Source organism: Vicugna pacos, chromosome 11 (assembly GCF_048564905.1).
Source record: "Vicugna pacos chromosome 11, VicPac4, whole genome shotgun sequence".
NCBI lineage: Eukaryota > Metazoa > Chordata > Mammalia > Artiodactyla > Camelidae > Vicugna > Vicugna pacos.
Window position 1 is genome coordinate 66,889,249 of NC_132997.1, and position 17,397 is coordinate 66,906,645.

The window sequence follows — 17,397 nt, forward strand, 5'->3', positions numbered from 1 at the left end:
GATAAATAGTAGTTAGTTACTCCAGTAGTAAGTAGTAAGTAATTAAAACTAATGAGAAGTTGCCTGTTTTGAGAGAAGACAAGAATTAATACAAAGACTCCTGGATTTGCAAAGAGAATTTATGTTGTCTCTATGGTCTCCCTTCCTACTATACAAGAGCCTGAAAGTAAAATGATCACAAACTTTAAATGCCTATGGAAGAGACTTTTGTTTCATTCAACTGTGAAGTGAATCCACCATTTATGTCCTGTCACCTTATAGGTCAGCATGGCCACATGAATGGAAATTATGATTTAGTTACTTGATATATACTTCCTCAGAGACTATTAATGACTAGTGATGGAACTAATTCAAATCAGGGGTTACAAACCACATGCCCACAGAGAAATAGGAGTGGAACAGTGGCGCCTGTGAACTGGTCCGTGAACACTCTGATTAAGATAGTAATCCGTCCTTAGCACCAGCTCCTCACTGTCTCCATGTGGGGGTTTGGGCCCAGTGCTGCCAAGTAGCTTGATTTTTCAAGAGAAGCTAGAAATCCAGATTTCTATGTGAAATTTCCAGATTTTTTAGTGTGAGAAACTAATTCAGACTTAAAAAAAAACCGACAAACACTGTGTGAGCTAAACAATAAATGTCATAACGTGCAGTCAGGCACGTTGGTACATCTTTCATCAGAATCCTTTTTGGTGAGGTTAATCTATCAATGAGTGAATATTTTTCAAAAAATAAATTTTAGCACATTATAGAAATGTGTGAGCATTTAATTCAGCGTAAAAAGGAAGACAAGTGAAACAAAAATATGAGTGATGAATATTAAGGCTGAATTGGTTAAAATGCTTTGGGATGCATATCTTAAAAACCCATCTAATCTAACTTTAGCCAAAAGGATGATTGACTAATGTAGGTTAAAAAGTCCAGGAGTGCATCTAGCTTTCAGGCAGACTGAATCCAAGAGCTCAAACAATGTCACTAGGGCTCTAAGTCTTTTTTTAGCTTGGCTCTATTTTCCCTCCTTCTTCTCTAGTCCTGCCTTTTATTGTTTGACTGCATTTTCTTTTTTCCACATTTCCCTCTTCTACTGTTTTATGTGTATATATGTGCATGTGTGCATATAATTGGTCACTTTAAAATATTTAAGCACATAATTTAATCAGTATCTCTATTCTATGCAAAAAAGATAAGACACTTAGCTTACTTTTACTTCTCTCTACACAATTCCTCCAAAATCCCATGTTGCTACTCTCTGAAATTTTGGTTCCAGCTTGTTTTTAAACACATAATTTTTAAAACTTATTACTCATTTTGATTTACTACTATATTTTTGATGATTTATTTGCTCACTTTGACTTTTTGCATTCGTCCTTTAGATTCACTTTTTTTCTTGCTGGAGTACACCCTAGTGTAGTTTTTTCAAAGATAATCTTTGGATAATAAACTGTAAATATTTGTATGTCTGAAAAAAGTCTTTATTTTACCTTCCACTTGGATGATAATTTGGCTAGATAAAGAATTCTGGGTCCAAAATTACTTTACTGAGCACACTGACTGCTGCTCCAGTGTGGCTGATAATCCCATCTTCATTCCTTCCTTGTAGTATTGTGTCTTTTTCCCTCTGATAGCTTTTGGAATGTTCACTTTATCTCTGATGCTCTGGAATTTTACATGATATATCTAAGAGCGTGTTCTTAATTTGTTTTCCTATGCACTTAATGGGAATTTTCTATTTGAAGACTCATTTTTTTTTCCCTTCAGTTTTGGGACACTCTTTATAGTATCTCTCCAGTATTACATCTTCACTATTCCTTATAGTCTCTGCTTCTGATACTCTATTTAATATATATTGGAGGATTTGGATTTTGTCCTCTTCTCTTTGAACTTTTCTTTAAAATTTTCATTCTCCTTATCTCTTTGAGCTGCATTCTTTGCAAAGAGATAAACTTTGTTTGACTTTCCAGTTTACCCATTCCCACTTCAGCAGTGAAGAAGCTGCTATGAAGCTTATCTATTAAATTTTTTATTTCAATAACTGCATTTTTCATTTTAACATTTCTAGTTGATTCTAGCTCTAGCATGTTCTAGTTTCAGACTTTCTCTTGTTTCATGTGTTTTATTCCCACCTAAATTTATTTCTTTGAGGATTTTGAAAATACCCCATCAGGGAGCCCACCCTCCCCCACCCCCAGTATTCATAGATACTGAACAATAAGGGTATGTTTATGAATAGATTAAGGTGAATAAATGTTCCCAAAACTAGAAGCTTCTAAGTGATGAAGAACCAAAAATATTATCCTCTTCTCTCTGTTTTGCATATTCTCAAAGGATAACACTTGGGAATGAAATAGAGAAGTTTCTAAAATGTATTTGACCTACTTAGAAATAGTTGTTAGAAACTGTATTCTTCTAGCAAAGAACTAAGAAGTTATTTTCCCTTTTCTCCTCCCCTTCCAATCTTGATTAAAAGCTCAAAGGTCACATAAGTCAAGATCAAAAGTTTGCTTAATGAAAAGTTTGTAGATGAAATATTATGACAAGGCAGATAATTCTATTCCTGAGCTTTGCCAGGAGGGCTAAGTAATTTGAGTTTCTCAAGGTTACGTTGAGACACTTTGGGTTTTGCTTAGATGTTTCTCAATATGGAACAAAACAAAACATGAAACAACTGGTTTTGATTAGGTTGAGTGAACATCTAGGCCTGCTAATGTAGAAAAGTCCTATTACAGATCAGTAAAATGAACTGTTACTTTGATAATTTCATCATTCCTAATTAGATTTCCCATTTCTCCTTATGCCCCAAATAGTATTTTACTGTGTAAAGTTTGTTTTCCTTAAGGTTTGATTTTTTCCTTCTTTCAGATCAGAAATAAAACATTTAGAAATAATCATTGATAATTAAAATTTATCTGACAACTTGAAAAATATCATGGAGCAAGATGGAAAACCTCTTAAGTGTTTAGTTTGCTAGGTGTTTCCTAGCTTATATATATTGTTTGAGTAACTTGAGACTTGCCTCCTGCATCACTTTAGAAAGTAATGCATTTTGCTAACAATAAATTGGCAGTGTTAAATGACAGACATAAGTAGTTTTTGTTTTGTTTCATTTTGTTTTCTACGTGTCTTGCAAGAATTGTTCTGTCAAGATGTCATGGTAGAGAAAACAAATTTGTCAAGAAGCTCAGAAGCTTGCTTTGAATTATAACCAGAGCCACTATCAAAATGTTGTTCACTGGAAAACCTGTTTTACAAGTGGATTTTCATTGTGTTTGGGGGAAACCTTTTGTGCCAAATGAATCAGCAATGAATTTTCTAAATCCTGTTGAAACCATAAATTAAAGTTACTAATGTTATTTCAAAATTACATTATGTTAGAAAACACCTTATGTGGTAAAAATGATGAGTATATATTAAATATGTTTATACTTTTCATCTATTTAAATAAACCACTGTACTATACAAACCACTAGCCTTAGGCACCAGGTTAGAACACAGCTTTCCAAAAATGTATTTTAAAGCCTGAGAAAATCAAACATACCCCTTACCGAAATCCACCCTTCCAGTCTGTAAAGTGAATTGCTTCATTGAAACCTAGTTGTTTCTAACAAATCTTCTCGTTATCCATTGGCTCTAAATGGATAGACAGTTTTAGAATTTTCCAAAAGTGATCCTAGAACTGACTCAAGCTTTCAGAGGACGTTGGACTATGGGTGTTCTGTGGTTTGGCTCACAAACCTGAGGTTACTCCAGTCTTCACTAAAACCACACGTCTTGCCCTGGCAGATTTAAATATTCAAGTTAATTTTCAAACATGTGCTAGAGGAAGAGGGGAGAGAGACGGTAGAAACAGTCCCTGCCCAGGGTCCACAACAGCCTCTCACACCTTGTTAAAACAGAATCTCCTTCTGATTTTGGCAACATGATGGATTGGGCTAATGCCAGGTGGAAAAACAAACATTCTAGTATCAGATTAATTTCTTAATTACCATTTAGACAGTAGAGTCTATATGACTGTCTGAAATATTTGCCTCTCAAAATATGCAGGTAGAGAAGGCCGCATTCTTTTTAAAACAAACAAGCAAGCAAATAAATAAGAACCTGTGGGATAGCCGTGAGAATCTCAGTAAGCACTCATGTATGAGCTTAGTGCTATGTGCTTATTGAGCACATCATAATAATTGGTTAAATACCAGTCCAATGCCTTATGCTTAGATATGTCTTAGAGACCACATCAATATCACAAACTATCTCAAAACTCAGTGGGTTAGAACAGTGAACATTTATTGTTGCTCAGGAGTTTATTAAAAATCATCCAGATGGTTCTCCTGCTTGTGGACAGACTCACTCATGTACTTGTAGTTAGCTGTGGTGCATTTGTAGGCAGCTCTTCTAGTTTTTGACTAGGCTCGTTCATCGGTTTGAGGGTCAGCAGGGTGCTGGTGTAGGATGAACCTGGCTGGAATGAAGCAGCTCTGCTCCATGTGGCCTCTCATCCTGTGGTAGGTTGGCCTGGGCTTGTTCACATTCCAGTCCCAAGGCCCCAGGAAACAGGTCAGAAGCACCAGGGAAAGCTGCTTGAGGTGGAGTCTTGAAACAGATATGCCATAGCTTTGATCACATTCTCTTGTCCAGAGCAACTCACAAGGCCAACCCATATTCAAGAGTTTGGAGGAACAGACTCCACCTATTGGTGGGAGGAGCTGTAAAGTCCATACAAAGTGCAAGGATACATGGGAGGGTGGAAAATTGGGACTAGTTTTGTGATTAGGCTGCTACGTAAGTTTTCAGTTAATGTGAGAGAATATTTGAAAGTAAGGGAGTTCATCTACAAGCAGCTGCACAATGATGTTTTTGTATTTGGGGTTTCCATTTCCTTTACATTTTAGGTTTGATGTTTGGGTGGCATGCAGTAGAAATTATAGCTAACAGGCAAAAAGAAAAGAAAAGAAAAAATATATATTACATTATTTTATTTCATATCATATATAGTATAAGATAGCTCACAGAATGTAAGAATGAGCTTCAGCAAAGACAGGAACCCTGAATCACCCAGAATTTAGATAACAAGAATTAGGAGGGGATGGCATAGCTCAAGCAGTAGAGTGCATGGTTAGCATGCATGAGGTCCTGGGTTCAATCCCCAGTACGTCCTCCAAATATAAATAAATAAACCGAATTACCTTCCCCTTACCTTCCCCTTATAAAGAACAAAGGAAAAAAGAAAAAACAAGAATTAATCCATTCAGGACACTGCCATTGGGATTCAGATTTCCTGGAGACATGGAGACAGAGTCCAGTTGGCCCCGGGGTTAGGTACACAGACCTTGGTCAGGGGAGAGTTAGGCACCTTGACTCTAAAGTCTTACCAAGGACTGCAAGCAAAGAGGCTGGACAATTCTCCAAGATAAAATGGAATTTACTACCAGATGAAGAGAATTCAAGGCAGGCAAATACAACAGTGTCCTCTACAAAGTTTAAACAGCTTAATCCTAGAAAAGAAGATCTGGTAGTGGATTCAGTCCCCACTGGTGTGGGCATGGAGGAGCTGTCATGTCCTTTCTTACCACTCCTGCCAGTGAGTAAAAATTAGAAAGTAGCCAGAGGCAAATGGATGCAGATTATGCAGAAAGGGATGCATTCAATGGCAAGAAACCACTTACTTCTTTAATTTAATTCTTTGTCTGCCCTGGCCTGGTTCAGGCAGAGTCTATAGATAGTAGCCTTTGCTCTGCTTCAAAGAATGTGGGAAATGTATGGCCAAAGAGAGACGATGCATTCTTAGGAGTTGTACAAGTTAGGAGTGCTTCTAGCTGCTGATGACTTTATCCATAGGACACTTACTGTTACTGAACAGGAAGTCCCAAAGTAGTGGTCTCCAGAAGTTCGCCAGAGTCCTCAAAGGACCCATCCTCAGTGTAGCAACAGTGTCTCCTCAGGAGAGGGCTGCTGCAGCTCCCAGCATCATGTCCTCAAAGGACAGCATCTCTAGCAGAAAGGAGAGAGGAACAAGCAAAAAAACCCAAAAAACAAAAAACTTTTTTTTTTTTTTTTGCTTTGCTTGCTTCCCTTTGCCCAACACCATTCACTGTTATCCTTCAACATCCTGTATCTTATTGGCCAGAACATGACCATCCTTAAACCAATCACGTAGAAGGGGAATGAGATTGCCCCAATGGGCTTAGACCAATTTTAGTTCAGCCTCTCAGGTGGGGCACATTGCCACCTGGTAACACATCTGTTTTGCTTCCACTCACATGTACTTGGCCTTGGCCCTCATTCCAGCCCCAAATGGGGTTCAGGGCTGGCTTCATATGGCATGGACCTGTGTAGTTACACAGGGCCCCTCATTGAGAAGCACTCGGTTTAATGCTTTTCAATTGCTGTCTTGAAATTCTTAATAATTTCTTAACAGAGAACCTAGCCTTTTCATTTTGCACTGGATCCCAAAACTTATCTAGGTAGTCCTGGCTGTGGTGGGCATTCCACAGAGGGTCTTAACAATTCTCCCTGAAAGCCTCTTGCTTTAAACACACACCTTTGCTTTCTCTCCCAGGCTTCTCCAAGTCTGCAGGCACCCGTGTGTGCACTCAATCAGCTGGCAGACATGGATGGCTTCTCAGAGTAGGGGACAAACATCCCATCCTGGTAGAATCCACCTTCATTGCCACTCCATGGCAGTGACCTTGATAACATACTCTTTACTGGTTTATCTTCCTTTTCTGTCCAACTCTCCTCAGGCCCTCATTCCTGGTCCCTGGAATCACCTTCCAAATAAATACCTCCATACTAGTTTTGTCTCAGGCTCTGCCTTCAGGAGACTTCAAGTTCAAACACCATCCAAAATAAAAAAATCAAGGTTCCCTACCAAAAAGAAGGGTATATGGCTATTTGTCCATTGGTTAAGTAACTCCAACAGTGTCAGTCACCATGCTTATGTGATAACAAGGAGGAACCACCCCCGATCCTGTATCCTTCACTTGCAAAAAAGAAATCTCACATTTGTGGAGGACCTACTGTGTTCCAGATGCTGTGCTGTTTTTCGATATATTCTCTAATCTCAGCTACACGACGGCCATACACAGGGGTTGCCATGATCTCCATTTAACAGATGAGAATACCAAGGATCAGGGAGGTAGAGTGATTCCCCAGAGTTGGTGAGTGAAAAAGTCCAGGAGTTCAAATCCAGCTCATCTGGGTAGTCTTCCCACAGTGTCACTCTGCTAACACATCTGATCTATAGACCAACCAGCTGGCAATGTGGAGAGATGGGTGCAGCCATGCTCTGAGCTGTGTAGTCACTCATAAAATACAGAGCACTTCCTGAGGAAGAGCGAGTGGCAGGTATGCCAGCAAAGGGGCAGGCTTTCCTCTCAGTTTTTGGTTTTTCTGTAAAAGTGTTCACAGCAGTGTTTCAGGAACAGAGGGTGGCAGCCAGCACATTGCTCATGAGTTTTCTTTAAACCAATAGCAACCTGGCAACGGTATTTTCCAAGCCTGGCTAGACAGATCATTCTGTTTTGCTTTGTCACTTTCAAGGGAGTATCCTGTCCCTTCACAGACTCAGAGCTGTGTAACAGACTACATTTATAGAGTGTCCTGGATAATGAGGTCAGGCAGACATTTGAAGAGACAGATCACAGACTACAGGGACCCCACTGTCTTCTTTCAGGGCAAATGGAGAAAAGAAATTGGACGCTGGACCAGACGACGTCTGCGGTACCAGCCAAATTGGTAAAGCGTGCCAACGCCTGGCTGGCCGTCAGGGACACGACTAAGAAAGAACTGTAGTGTTATTATTCTCAAAGAATGTATTTTTAGTGCACAGTATGTAAGGTGTGACCCTCTTCTGTGGAACAACACAGAATGGAAATTTGCTTAGTACCAAATTGCCACCACAGGAGGAAGAATTGAAATTAATTAATATGAAAACTTCAGAGAATTTTCCAGTAGAGACCTTCAGATTAGCTTTTATTTTAATCATGTAGACAAATTACCTCCGTATTTTGAATATTTTGAAACTAAAATTTGTTATGTTAGTACGTCTTGCTGATTTTCTTCTGTTTTCCTGAGCTTTTTTTTTTTTTCCTGTCTGTCATCTAACAACACATCAAAGCAGTGGTCTTCAACTTTGTTGACTGTGTCCCTCATCAGCGAAAACCTCTGTGCATTAATACCCAGTATATGCTTATTTACATATTTAGAAACTATATCCTTGTATGGCTGCGTTTATATTTTATGTACAATACAAAATAGGCCAGGATTAAAATTTAATGGATAAGCTAAAGATTAAACTATCTTAAAGGTACTTTTAATATTTAGTAACAGTACAAAAAAATTGCTTTTGCTAGTGGGAGAAATATGATTAAATATACCTCTTTCTTTAAAAAAAATCAGTTTGTGACTCTGTGATACCGCAGTTCAGATTTTTGGACTAGTTCACCTTATTATACTACTTCTATTTTTTAAATCTTAAAAAAATTGATATATAATTCACATACCATAAAATTCACCGTTTTAAAGTATAGGGTTCAGTGGTTTTTAGCACACTCACAAAGTTATACAACCATCTCCACTAATTTTATAAAATTTTTGTTACCTCCAGGAGAAACCCCATACTCATTAGCAGTCTCCCCATTCCCTTCTCCCCCTGGCCCCTGACAACTAGTGTATTTTCTGCCTTTATGGATTTGCCTGTTCTGGACATTTCACATAAATGGAATCATACAACATGTGGCTTTTAGTGTCTGGCTTCTTTCACATAGCATAATGTTTTCAAGATTGATCCATGTTGTAGCATGTGTCGGTACTTCATTCCACTTAATGGCTACATAGTATTCTATCGTGTAGGTATACCACATTATCTTTATTTCTTCATCAGTTGAGGCATATTTGGATTGTTTCCACTTTGGGGCTAGTATGAATAATGGTGCTATAAACATTCATGTAAAAGCTTTTGTGTGGACATTTAAAAATTTTTCTGAGGGGGTTATATACTTAAGAGTGGAATTGCTGGGCCATCAGCTAGCTCTATGATTAACCATTTGAGGAAAAGCCAGGTGGTTTTCCAGAGTGGCTTCCCCATTTTACAATCCTGTTGCGGTGTTATGAGGGTTCCAGTTTCTCCACACCCTCACCAATGCTTGTTATTGTCCATCTTCTTATTATAGCCGTCTTAATGTTTGAGAAGTATCTCATTGCAGTTTTGATTTACATTTCCCGAGTTGCTAATGATGCTGAGCATCTTTTCATGTGCTTATTGGTGGTTTGTATATCTCTTTGTCTATTAAATGTCCATTTGAATTACTTGTTCATTTTTAAGTTGAGTTACTTATCTTTTTATTGTTGAGTAATGAGCTCCTTATTCTGGACATTAGACCCTTGTTAGAAATATGATTTACAAATATTTTTTTTCTTATCTTGTGGGTTATCTTTTCGCTTTCTTGATAGTGGCCTTTGAAGGATGAAAGTTTTTATTTTGGTGATCAGTTACCTTTTAGGTTTCTTTAGTTGCATGTACTTTCAGTATCATGTCTGAAAATCTATTGTCTGATGCAAGGTCCCAAAGGACTTTTAACATGTGTTTTCTTCTAAGAGTAGTTTGTAGTTTTAGTTGTTGCATCTAGGTCTTCAAAACAATTTGAGTCCTTTTCTGTGTATGGTATGTGGTAGGGTTTAACCTTATTCTTTCAGTGTGGATAGCCATTTGTCCCAGCACATTTGTTGAAAATACTATTCTTTCCTTCACTGAATCGTCATGGTAAGCTTGTTAAAAGTCAACTGACCATAAATGTATGAGGTTTTTTTGAACTCTTAATTCTATTCCATTGAACTGTATGTATCAATACTTGGTTCTTAATGTATGTTACTGTTGAAAAGATAACTCACAAAGATTCTTAGATCAAATGGGAAAAAATGCATCACTGGCTACTTTTACTAATCATTTTCTGTTACATCCACTAATCATCCAAATGTTTGGCTGAAGATCTGGCTAGTGAGTTTCTATCTTTTCTGATGTCTGTGAGTTGCTCTTGCAAACCAATAATTATGTATTGCATTTTCCCCCCTTTTTAACACAAAGATACAAAACTCACTAAAACTCTTCATTTAGCAGATTTTAAAAACAAGTTAGCAAATTGTTTTTTCATATTTTCAAAAGTGCAACTATAAGAGTTTTTAGAAGGTATTATTACACTTTTGTAATTTTAGCACAAAAACCTCAAGACAACAAATACATTTCCTAAGATTCATTTACAAAATGATCTTTTCATACCTCAAGTTTGTTAGCTTGTTGTTTACAGAAGACTTCATTTCTTTCTGTGAAGCTTGTTCTAGGAAGTGTGAGAAATGTTAGCTCTTCAGTTTTATTGTTGCTCACTTGTGATTGCTAAAATCCATTTTGAGAGAGTATATTAAAACTTCAGAATATAGTCTGTTGGCTTTTTTCTTTTTATCTCAGTTTCTTCATCTACCTTTTTAATTTCTTTCTTTCTAGATTTTTAGGTGGTCATTCTGGCATTCTTTCTCAAACTTTACAAGTTGAGTGTGTGTGTGTGTGTGTGTGTGTGTTTTCTAATGTGTTTAAATTTTCCTCTAAGAGCTGCTTTAGTTACATTGACAAGTTTGAATAGTATTTTTATTATTACTCACTTTCAAGCATGTTCTAATTTTCCTGTAATTTCTATTTTGATTCAAAAACTACTTAATAGTGTGATTTAAATATTGCCAGTATATGGGGGGAGGTCTTAATTTTTTGTTGTTGTTTTTGTTAATTTTTAAGACAGATGCATTTTTCTCCTGTTTCTTTCTTTTTTTTTTCCTTTTTCAGTTTTATTAGGTAGAATTATTAACAGTTCGGCTGCACATACACAGTATATTACATGTAAATACATGTGTACAGTATACTGCATGCTAAGAGGCATTTTTGTGAAAGTGATCTTCATATTCTTGATTTTTGAACTTTGTTGAGCCATGTTTTGTACCTGGTGGTACAAGGTGTACCTTAGTATCTGGTGGATTTTTGTAAATGTTTGCCCAGAGTTAGTCTTACTGCAGAGTTTGAGGGCACAGTTTCCACACAAGACTGCCTGCATTTCTGACACTCACTATAAGGAGTTTCAGCCAACTACAAAGTTAAAAGGAACAGTCTCTAAGATTGCCCTCATTTCCAACACCAACTGCAACTTCAGGGGATCCCCAGATCACCCCCAGATTAAATAATTTGCTAGAAGAACTCACAGAACTCACTGAAAGTTCTTATATTTATGGTTATGGTTCAGTATAAGGAAAGGATGCAGATTAAAATCAGCCAAAGGAATAGTCACAGAGCAGAGTTTGGGGTGGGGAGTGGTGGAGGAGTGTATGTACAAAGCTTCTGCTCTCCTCTCCTGTGGAGTCAGGATGTGTGACAATGTGCACGGAGTAGATCCAACCAGAGAAGCTCATCTGAGCCTCAGTGTTCAGAGGGGTTTTTTTTTTTAATGTTAATTTAATTTTTTTGAAAGTTTAAGGTGTACTATGCACTGATTTAAGAAGTATTCAGAATGTTTTTTGGGGTTCCAATGTGTTGATATGATTGATTGATTGATTGATTGATTGCCTACATAGTTGAACTCAAGTATCTGGGTCAGCCTATACTGTGTGACCCAAAGCCCCTGCTCTGCAGGTTCTGTGAAACAAGGAGTAAAGCTTAGGAGTTAAGTCTGAGAATTGTCTCATTTTTGGAAACCTCTGTTTAGCCAGCTGAATCTGGCCCAAGTTTTCCTGGCCCAGTTCCCACTCTCCCCAGTGGGTTAAAAGTCTCTTGAATTCTAAACTAGTCTCAGTTTGAGGGCAGACTCTCTTTTGTAAGCTTGATCAGTAAGGAAACCAGATCTTCATAGGAAAGACTAGTCCCTGTCAAATTCATCTTAGCTTTCCAGCAAACCTAAAGTGATACTTTCTTCTGTGGCCCTTACCCTGACCCTCAGTCTGAATGATTCCCTCTTCCTGATATGCTTTAGAAAACTTTGTTGCTGAGTTACAGCGCTTATAAATTCTGTTTTCCTTCATGGTTGTTTATTTACTCTTCACTAGACTGTGACTTCCTACTTTATCTATTTATTTTTAAATTTTTTAAATTGAAGTGTGGTTGATTCATCATGTTAGTTTCAGATGTACAGCAGAGTGATTCACTTATACATAAACATGCATATGTACTTTTTCAGGTTCTTTCCCATTTTGTGTTATTACACGAAATTGAATATAGTTCCCTGTGCTAAATAGTAGATCCTTGTTGTTTATCTATTTTATATATAGTAATGTGTGTCTGTTAATCCCCAACCCCGAATTTATCCCTCCCAGCCTTTTCCCCTTTGGTAACCATAGTTTGTTTTCTATGTCTATGCTACTTTATTTACTTTTGTACCCCCAGTACAGTGTAATCCAGAGCAGTGACTAGTGTATTGAGTGAACTGGAGCTTTGAGATGCAAAAGAACTGGCAGGAAGTAAAGGGAACTGTTGGTACAAGGCAACTGGTGTTTCTATAAGAATGTGAACTCTAAGATAACACAGAGAAATTATCTTTATGTCACATAATTTAAAGAAATATTTTGCTGTTGTATACCTCAAACTAATATATTATAAATCTCCTATACCTCAATTTACCAAAAAAAGAAAGAAGGAAAAAAGGAAATAAAGGGGGGGATGATCATTTAAAAAAAAATAAGTAAATTTTTAAAATGGAGATGCAATATTGACCTCATTGTGGTGGGGTTAATGCTGCCTCCATCTTCTATTCTTGGGGGCAAAAATGCTTAACCATCTGTGTTCCTACACTTAATTCCTTGAAAACCTATAAAAATAAACATCTACATGGAAAAAATGAGTAAATGTAAAAAATAAAGAACTATTTTAGAAGAGGCAGCAGACAGATGGTCCATATTCTTGGGGCTCAACTCATAACTTCTGCAATCCACGTCTTTAAAAAAATATTTTTTCAACTAGGAAAAAAAATATATATATAGACTCATTTAAAGTTGCTTTCCATTCTATAAAAGCAGACAATAAGTTCTATTAAGTTTGTTAAAACATTCTTTCCTTACAATCACTTCTTAAGGGTAAGTTTTTAAAGTTTTTGTTTAGGAATTTAGGTGATATCAATCAAATAGTCAATCTCTGACAACATGCTCATTTTGAACAAACATGTCATTGTTACTAATAGAGTTGGTTCTTAAATTTGCACAAAGACAGTGACAGTTTTTCATTTGCATGCAGTACTCTCAAAAAGTTATATATGCCACAATATGGACAGAACTGCATCCCCCACCAAGGAGAACTTTTGTAGTGTAAGTGCCTGTTATTAAACTTTTTAACTGTAATGTAAATGCCTGACATTAAGCTTTTGGTTGCTAAGGCATCCATTTTGAAGGCATTTATCTCAAACATATTGCCAGCTGTTTGACAAAATTATTAATGAAACAACTAGATAAGGAACCAGGTTGAGTGCCCCTATCCCGTCCCATGCCCATGAATTTCCCCTTTAAGAAAGCCCTGGGTAACTGGGATAACTGACCATTTGAGTAGCCTGCTCCTCCCTTCCATTGCTCTAGTTCCTAATCTTATGCTTTAACTTTGCCAAAACAGAGTGAACCCTGAAACCCCAGGCACCCTGCCCTTGAACCCTAATAAATATAGAGCCCCAGGTCCATGCTCCCTCCCTCTCTCACTCCCCACGACCTGTGTGGCCCTGTAATATGCCTTTTGCCCCACAGAACCTGTGAATAATAAAGCTTCTCCAAAGTTCCCTGATTGTTTTGCTGAGATTTGTCCTGCAATCATAATAAGAACCACAAAGGCCAGTCCAGCCATAACATTGGCCCTGGTGGTGTGAAGGTGAGGAGTCGTCAGTGGGGCTCCCTATGAGTAAGCACAGCCCAGGTGGGTGCCTCAGGCATTGCTACATGAGAACATAGCTCTCAGTAGGCTGAAACTGACATAACAAATTCATTTTAAGTAATTTTGGATTTTTTCTGGAGCTCAGATAGAAGCAAGAGCAATGTTTTCCTAGAGAATGTGCCCTCAACACCACAGGCTGCCTGTATTTCCACAGCTGAGGCAGGGCCAACAGTGTACTTTGTAAGCTGGCACATCACGTGACAGGCCACACCACAGAGGGCACTTCCCGGGGGACACCTCCTGCGGAGGAACACTCAGCAGCTCCTCTCCCAGCAGAAGCACTCCAGTGGCTCTGAGATTGATTTGGGGGCTTCTACTTCAACAACCAGGGAGCTGACCCAGCTCCCAACAAGGCTGTGACAACCACAGAACAAAGAGGGGGCCCTGCTCAACATCCAACGTGGGCTCTGGTCACCATAACACCCATCGCACCCCCTATCAAGGGGGTAACGGAGGAAAGACGTGTCAGCCACACGTAACTGAAAACAGCCCTCGCAACAGAAATATTAGATGTGCACAGGCTACACAAGGATGCTCCCACATACACACAGCCCTTCAAGACCGCAGTAGATAACTATGACTCCTAAGTAGAAAGTCAGACAGACGTAAGTGGAATGAAGAAACAGAGGAGCTATTCCCAATTAAAAGAACAAGAGAAATCCCTTGAAAGAAAAATGAAACAGACCTCTTCAGTCTGCCAAAACTTGAGTTCAAAAAAGGAGATAATAAAAATACTGAAGGACTCCCCTCCTCCACTCCCCATCCCAAACTCTGCCCTATGTGTCTATTCCTTTGGCTGATTTTAATCTGCATCCTTTCCTTGTACTGAACCATAACCATAAATATAAGAACTTTCAATGAGTTCTGTGAGTTCTGAGCAAATTATTGAATCTGGGAGTGATCTGGGGATCCCCTGAAGTTGTCGTTGGTATCGGAAATGAGGGCAATCTTAGAGACCATTCTTTTTAACTTTGTAGTTGGCTGAAACTCTAGCGAGTGTCAAAAATGAGGGCAGTCCTGTGTGGAAGCTGTGCCTTCATCTTTGCAGTAAGACTAACTCTGGGCAAACATTTACAAAAATGCACCAGGTATTAAGCTACAAAACATGTCTCAACAAAGTTCAAAAATCAAGAATATGAAGATCACTTTCTTTCACAACAATGTTTGCCTTAAAAATCAAAAAAATTAAGACTTGCCCCCATATATTGGGAATATTTAAATCACACTGTTAAGTAGTTTATGGATCATAATGGAAATTAGAAAATGCTTGAAAGTGAGTGATAATAAGAATACTATTCAAATTGTAGATACACTAAAGCAACTCTTAGAAGAAAATTTAAACACGTTAAAAAAAGAAACATTAAAAATTAAAAACACTCACTTGGAAGGTTTGTGAAAGAATGCCAGAATGACCCCTAAAAATCCAGAAAGAAGAAAATAATAAAGGTAGATGAAGAAACTCATGAAATAAAAAGAAAAAGCCCAACAGGTTATATTCTGAAGTTTTAACTAACATACTCCCTCAAAATGGATTATAGCTTTAAAATATTTACTGCAAAGAAACCATAGATTGAAGAGGATAGTAATCATGTAAACACAAGTGAGCAACAATAAAACTGAAGAGCTGACATTTCTCATACTTCCCAGTACAAGCTTCATAGAAAGAAATGAAATCCTCTCTAAACGACAAGCTAACAAACTTGAGATTTCAAAAGATCATTTTGTAAATGAATTTTTGAAGATGTATTTATTGTCTTGCAGTTTTTGTGCTAAAATTACAAAAGTGTAATAACACCTTCTAAAAACTCTCATAGTTGCACTATTGAAAACATGAGGAAAGAATTGCTAGCCTGTTTTTAAAATCTGCTAAATGAGGAGTTTTAGTGAGTTTTGTATCTATGTGTTTAAAAAGGGGAAAAAATGCAATATGTAACTTTTGGTTTGCAAGAACAACTCACAGACATCAGAAGAGATGGAAACTCACTAGCCAGATCTTCATTTAAACATTTGGATGATTGGTGGATGTGATAGAAAATGATTAGTAAAGTAGCCAATGATGCATTTTTTTCCCATTTGATCTAAGAATCTTTGTGAGTTATCTTTTCAACAGTAACATACGTTAAGAACCAAGTATTGAGACATATAGTTCAATGGAATAGAATTGAGAGTTAAAAACAAAAAAAAAAAACAACATACTTTTTTTGACAAGGTTACCATGACAGTTTAATGGTGTTTCAACGAACGTGTTGTTACAACCAGCTATCCACATTCAAGAATAAAATTGAACCCCTACCACACATCATATATAAAAACAAACTCAAGCTAGGTAGAAGGCCTAAACCTAAAAGCTAAAATTATAAAATGTAGGTGTGAAGCTACATAACCTTGAATTGGCAATGGTTTTTTAGATGTGACACTAAAAGTACAAGCAGCTGAGCAAGGGCTTTGGAATTAGACCTAGCCTTGTATGCTGTGCTATGTGCTGGATTTACAATCTAGGTCATGCCAGCTTCTCTCTTGTTACGCAGTTTTGTCATTTGTATTATGAGGATAATAAATACCTCACAGAGTCATTGTAAGAATTAAATGAGTATGTTTTAAAGCATTTAGTATATGTAATGCTTGCAAATGTTATGAATCAAACTTGGATCTGCTTGCTTGAGCAGGAAAGCCAATCTACTGACACTGGGATGTGGTGAAGGGAAGTGCAGTGTTTATTGCAGGCACCAAACCAGGAGTCCAGGCAGCTAATGTTCAAAAGACCTGAACTCCCTGATGGCTTTCAGGGAAAGGTTTTAAAGACAGGGTGAGGGAGGGGGATTGTGGAGTATGTGATCAGCTTGTGGACATCCTTCTAATTGGTTGGTGGTGAGGTAATTGAGAGTCAACATCATCAACCTTCTGGTTCCAACCAGTCTAGGGTCTGGGTGCTTGTGGGCAACATACAGTTAACTTCTTCCAGCTAGTGGGGGCTTCATTACCTGCAAAACAGTTCAAAGGATGTGGTTCAGAATATTATCTATAGCCCTTGAGGAGGAACTAAAGGTCCTTGACTTTGTTTAATGGATAAACTATTATTATTTTGTCTTGCTTGACTGTTTTCCTTTCTTTCTGTATTTTCTTATTTCTCTGATGAAATTTATTCTTTGGAACTCAAGGAAAGCTAGGGGACTAAAGTTTTTCTACAATTAAGAGGCAGGTGGAAGACATGGGGGGATGGGGAGTGTCTGTCCCAGGAAGACCCCATAGAGTCTTGCTCAGTTACACACGTAACAGACACTCGGCTGTATTTATCATTTTCTTCATCATTGTTATCATCATCAATGTTACAAGGAAAGGATGACAAAGTGTGTGTTCTAAGCTCTAGAAGACATCTTTCTGGGTTATCTGATTCTGAATCTATGGGAGCAGTTTTAACAACTCTTTAATTTGTAAATAACTGATCGCAATGCAATGTAATCCTTGTCTGG